The sequence below is a fragment of the Sinocyclocheilus rhinocerous genome, unplaced genomic scaffold, assembly GCF_001515625.1.
Source record: "Sinocyclocheilus rhinocerous isolate Xijiao unplaced genomic scaffold, SAMN03320098_v1.1 scaffold2465, whole genome shotgun sequence".
Taxonomy (NCBI): Eukaryota; Metazoa; Chordata; class Actinopteri; order Cypriniformes; family Cyprinidae; genus Sinocyclocheilus; species Sinocyclocheilus rhinocerous.
Window position 1 is genome coordinate 2,610 of NW_015653000.1, and position 5,512 is coordinate 8,121.

Genomic DNA, 5,512 nt, shown 5'->3' on the forward strand with positions numbered 1-5,512 from the left:
GCCGCGGCCCGGGTTCGATTCCCGGTCAGGGAATTCTCTTTTGCCTTCCAACGGTGGACTGTGAAGTGAAGCTCTGCTTGCAGATGCTAGAAACCCAGCCAAACAAGAACAAAGGTGGGCATTTGAAAATGAACCTCCTTCGAGCCGGAGTCGAACCAGCGACCTAAGGATTGCTTACACTCCCACCTACAGGCCTCCGCTCTACCAGCTGAGTTATCGAAGGCACTGGGAGTTAAGACAAAACCTCAACCTATTAGGGTTCTGTAGCTCTACTGCTGGCCAAAAAGCACTTCTGGTGCAGGAAGACGTGATGGCTTTTTGAGGAGGGAAGCAAAAAGGAAACCACCTTCCCATACCTGGAGACGAACACGGGCCACCTGGGTGAAAATCAGGAATCCTAAATGCTAGACCATAGGGGAACTGCCTTGAACCGGCCACAGACTTCTGGGCCACTATCCATACGTGTGGCCAGTGTGGAGGCTGGGTTTTGTAGTGGCCTATGGGTTTTGGTGTGTGACTTTAACAATGTGAGAATAATTTAGCAAAACAAGAATTATCCGAAGGGATCGTTTACTGAATTAAATCGTGATGCATGCATTCAAGGGACCTGTTGCTTGACTCACCCAGGGGGTTCAGTTTTTTTGACAGATTCCTGTGATTGCTGAATAAATACCTCAAACTGGTAAATAAAGTCTTGTCCAGGAGAAAATACCCACTCCATGCATTCGAAAACACGCATTGGTAACCGTTCTCTAGAGGAAAAACAGACTATCGTCGATCTGTCAAGGTACAAAAATGACAAATTGTGAGATTAACAATGAAAGTGAGAGACATTTTAAATCGGATAAATTGCGGATTATTCGCTCGTTCAGTTTCATTTAGTTCACAACTAATTCTCAATGTCCAGGTGGCAGTTAGGAATAAGGCTACAAAATGGCAAGCCCATGACTTCAAAACCACATGGCATTACACCCTGCAAAGTAGTGAAGCAGTTACAAAGTAGCCATGAAGTTGTTCATTCAAGAATCAATTAAGCGTGCAGAACTCACACTGAAAATACACAAAAACTGACTCCTTAAAATAAAGTGTGGAAACTGTGTCGATACCCAGGAACTAATGTGTACTTACACTGAAAATACACAAAAACTGACCACTTAAAATAAAGTGTGGAACCTGTGTTGATACCCAGGAACTAATGTGTACTTACACTGAAAATACACAAAAGCTGACCCTTTAAAATATAGTGTGGAACCTGTGTTGATACCCAGGAACTAATGTGTACTTACACTGAAAAATAGACTAAAAGTGACCACTTAAAATAAAGTGTGGAACCTGTGCTGATACCCAGGAACTAATGTGTACTTACACTGAAAATACACAAAAACTGACCCCTTAAAATAAAGTGTGGAACCTGTGTTGATTCCCAGGAACTAATGTGTACTTACACTGAAAATACACAAAAGCTGACCCTTTAAAATAAAGTGTGGAACCTGTGTTGATATCCAGGAACTAATGTGTACTTACACTGAAAAATAGATTAAAATTGACCACTTAAAATAAAGTGTGGAACCTGTGTTGATACCCAGGAACTAATGTGTACTTACACTGAAAATACACAAAAACTGACCACTTAAAATAAAGTGTGGAACATGTGTTGATTCCCAGGAACTAATGTGTACTTACACTGAAAATACACAAAAACTGACCACTTAAAATAAAGTGTGGAACCTGTGTTGATTCCCAGGAACTAATGTGTACTTACACTGAATTCTAGTCTTATTTTAACTTGCTAATAATGCAGGTCCATGAAAATTTAAAAAAAAGTTTTGATTTTTTTTTAGCTGACAATTTTCAGATAAATAGGAGCAATATATTTTTGAAACTTTTACAACACAACAAAATTTAGCTACTTTAATTTTGAGGAAAAATTACCTAAAAGAAAAAAAAAAAAAGCTGTGCTCAGGTCACAAATGATTTCACTTAACTTTGAACACTTTTCTTTGTATATATTTTAATACAGTAAACTGTTAAATAAAAAGGCATAAAATACCCCAAACAATCAAATTAAACTAGAAATAAACATTATTTTTAGCTAAACTTGTATTTAATTGGCAGGAGTTTCCCACTCTTTTTTCCTGAGGTAATAGAGGTTTTCATCTCAGTTGTCAAGGCCTCTGAGCACCTCAGGGCAAAATCAAAAAGCTTCTCTTGCTGAGGCTGGAACTGGTGGATGGAGCGATACACTTCTGGGTTGATCATTTGAATCTCAGCCACAACTGCAGTGAGGGCAAGGGTGTTTCTGTCCACTCCGACTTTCATGAAAGCTCTTGTCATGTTTCCATACTTTTTGTATGCACGAAGAACTTTTTTGTATCTCTTGAGAACATCATCTGGACACTTGGCTGTTGAATATAAAAAAATAAGTAAACCGTTTGTGGTTACACTTTATTTTAAGATGTCCTTGTTACAGTGTTATTATACATTTAAGTACTGAGTAATACTAAATAGCTACAAGTACTTACTATTAGATGGTTAGAGTTTGGTTTAGGTTCAGTTGCATGTAATTATCCATAATTCATAGTTATCACTATAGTAGCTACATTTAATGTGTAACAAGGACACTAAATAAAGTGATACCCAGTTTGCTAATGCATTACAAATTATACAAAACATCCATAGGCAGAGGGTGAACCAACTCTAGGGTAAGATTCCTCCTTAAAAACACATTCAAATAGAATGTCATAAAATAGTTCGGTGTCTCCTATCAACAACCTACACATCCCAACATAAACGCTCGTTATTAAAGTGGTTATGTTCACAAACCATTATAATTTGAACAGGCAAGCATATGCATGATTTGGAATGGCGCCCCCCAACTCTGCACATTTTGTATGCATCTCTTATCGCTTCAGAGGTTTGTTCTATTCAACCACAAGTGCCTTGTGAAGAAAATTTCGCCATTGTTCAATTCAAAAGGCATTACAGTGCGCGAAACGTGAATTTACAAAGGTATATTTTGTCACACTTCACACTTCTTTAGTAAGTTTCGTCTGTGTGTGAAGACACGGAATACCATGAATCAATGTTTTCTGAAGTGAAATAAACTTCAATGGATTTCCCGTGCTCGGAGAGTAGGGAGCAGTGAACACTATGTAGGGATGACGCTGTTAATCAGAACACAGTTCATGCAAGGGGCTCTCTTCTAACGAGCTGATGATCTGAATCAGGCATGTTAAAAAAGAGACATCCATAATGTGCAGAGCGGGGTGGGGGCGCGAGGGCTGGGATTGAGAACCATTGGCCTAACCATTGCCTTACCTAATGCAGCAAAAAATATGTTTTCTTCAAATTTTGAGTGGATTATCGCCTAGAAAGTGTACATAAAAGCATTCCCTTTATAATCACTAAGCTGTCACTCATCTTAATTCATTGCAATCTCACAAAATTCTGCTAATCAATTAAGCTGGCTGTACAATGAATATCTTATTTAGCCTACATTACGTCTACACTTTTTTGTAACAAGTTAAATTATAATGAGAGGATTTGAGTGTGCAGATCTCAGCACTGGACAAAAACTGCATTTTGAGTGGTGAGGGTATTCTAACTTAAAGGGGTCATATGATGTAATTTCTTGTTTTCCTTTTTCTTTAGTGTGTTATGTAGCTGTTTCTGCATGTATAAGATCTGCAGAGTTACAAAGCTCAAAGTCTCAACCCCAAAGAGATATTCTTTATAAAAGTTAAGGCTCAGCCACGCCTTCCTAAAATGCCTCGTTCAAACACGCCCCCACAAATGTACGTCAGTCTGTGGGGGCAGAGTTTCATAACACTGCCCAAATGTATATGCAAAGAAATAAGGCATAACTTTTATTCTCGCTGCAGTGTTGTTGCTGCCGGCATTTTCGCCCGTGGCCAGCGGAATGGATAAGCCTTCCCCAACCTTCCTACACACGCTCTGCATATGAAAACATCATGCAAAATCATCTTCATCAAGAAAAAATTCACATTAATAAGTGTCTTTTGAATTTACCTTTTACTGTAGAACTGGAGAATTCAGATCTTGACCTGTTCTTTTGGGTTGTCTTCTTTTTTATTTTTTTTGCTGTATCTTTCATCTTCCGATGAAGATGAAGGGAGGGAGGAAGATGATGAAGAGGATGAAGAGTTTAACTCAACACTCTCACTACTAGTGTCCTTCTTCTTCTTCTTCTTGTTTTTCTTTTCTTTGCCTAAAAGAAAGATTTTCCATTAAATTAATTTGTCTGAGAGGTGGCTGTCACCTTTAAAGGGGTCATATGATGCGATTTAAATTTTTCCTTTCTCTTTGGAGTGTTACAAGCTGCATAAAGAAGATCTGTAAAGTTGCAAAGACTAAAGTCTCAAATCCAAAGAGATATTCTTTATAAAAGTTGAGCCATAGTCAGTTGATATGGACTACGTTGACGAGAGTTATGTAGTAATGCTCACAATGAAGCTTACTGTCACGAATCCAGTCTATGAACTTCCGTTCACTCACCACCAGAGGTCACGTGCTCACTACATTGACTCTCACACCACACAGACTGTTACATGTCACTCCGGACTACAGTTCCCATCATCCATTGCACTGATTACACACACACAGCTGAATCCAATCAGACACGCTTTATAAGCCCTGGACTTCCTAGTTCAGATCGCCGAGTATTATTTGCGTTTATCGCCCTCTAAGTGGTAGCACTTTACGGAGTCAGTTTCCTGTCCTAGTTTTCTGAATCTAGTTTAGTCTTGTTTTACCGGTGTCTTGATTCCAGTCTGTTTATCTCATCCTGTCTGTCAGCTGCCTGCCCTGGAATTATTAGCCTTGAGGGCATTAATCAGCCGCTCAAATCATGTTTAATCCGTGAAGGTCGGCACTCATCTCTCAGTCAGTTTTTGGACTATGCTTTGTTGACTGTTGGTTGAACAGTCAATGTGGGTGTCGCGGAGGAACGCGACCCCACACTCACTTGTGTAATGGCGGCCACACTAGAGCACGCTCACAAAATGGTGGCGACAGCGGAGTTTGATCGCCAAATGGCGGACGCAACAGCACCCCATTATGTCACAGCTGCTCTTTCCGCGAGGACCGCAGGAAAGATAGTTTGCGGTTTGATATTCAGATTTCTTTTGGCTATAAATACACAGTGCGCCGATCGACCACGCCCGCTTTGGATTACGATTGTCTTGCCCTCGATATACCTGTGTGCCATTGTCTGACCCTTGCCTGTTTTGACCATGTTTAAGAATAAAGCTTTGCAAATGGATCCGCACGCTTCCTCTGTTCCCTCCGTAACAGAATACTCGGCCCACCAAGGATCCAGCAGCTTCTCGGATGAACATTGGCCAGGTATGGACACGACAAGAATATTGTTAGCCCTTATACAGGGCACTCGATCGCTGGAAGGCTATATTCAAGAGTATTTAGCCATCGCTCATTATTCAGATCTGCCGGACTGTGTACTCATAGACTTTTTTTGTGAGGGCATCAATGAACC

The 5,512-nt window shown here is 40.1% G+C and overlaps 1 non-coding gene across 1 annotated transcript; it reads right to left on the bottom strand.

Moving 5' to 3' along the window:
- Positions 1–135: 135 nt before the first annotated feature.
- Positions 136–223, bottom strand: trnay-gua (transfer RNA tyrosine (anticodon GUA)). Its single transcript is given in 2 exon segments — positions 136–171; positions 187–223. It is a non-coding gene; the product is annotated as a tRNA-Tyr (tRNA).
- Positions 224–5,512: the final 5,289 nt, after the last annotated feature.